Source organism: Eimeria mitis, genomic scaffold, assembly GCF_000499745.2.
Source record: "Eimeria mitis Houghton genomic scaffold, Emh_scaff3958, whole genome shotgun sequence".
Classification (NCBI taxonomy): Eukaryota; Apicomplexa; class Conoidasida; order Eucoccidiorida; family Eimeriidae; genus Eimeria; species Eimeria mitis.
The window spans coordinates 3422-3635 of record NW_013572294.1 but is presented as its reverse complement, the minus strand read 5'-3'; the positions used below and the strand labels follow the sequence as shown (position 1 = coordinate 3635).

General features: G+C 13.1%; 1 protein-coding gene across 1 annotated transcript in view; it reads right to left on the bottom strand.

Moving 5' to 3' along the window:
- The window catches only part of EMH_0071120 (uncharacterized protein), a gene marked incomplete at both ends in the record, with an annotated part of 4872 nt that overhangs the window by 1340 nt on the left and 3318 nt on the right, over positions 1-214 (bottom strand). The gene's annotated exons all lie outside the window — the stretch shown is intronic.

The window sequence follows — 214 nt, the reverse complement described above, 5'->3', positions numbered from 1 at the left end:
TATATATATATATATATATATATATATATATATATATATATATATATATATATATATATACAAATATATAATGTCTATACATATACACAAATATCCAAAAAATAAAAAAAACAAAAACCAAACCAAACCAAACCAAAACAAAGTAAAACAAAAAAAAACAAAAAAAAGCAAAAAAAACAAAAACAAAAAAACTAAAACAAAAACTAAAAAAAAA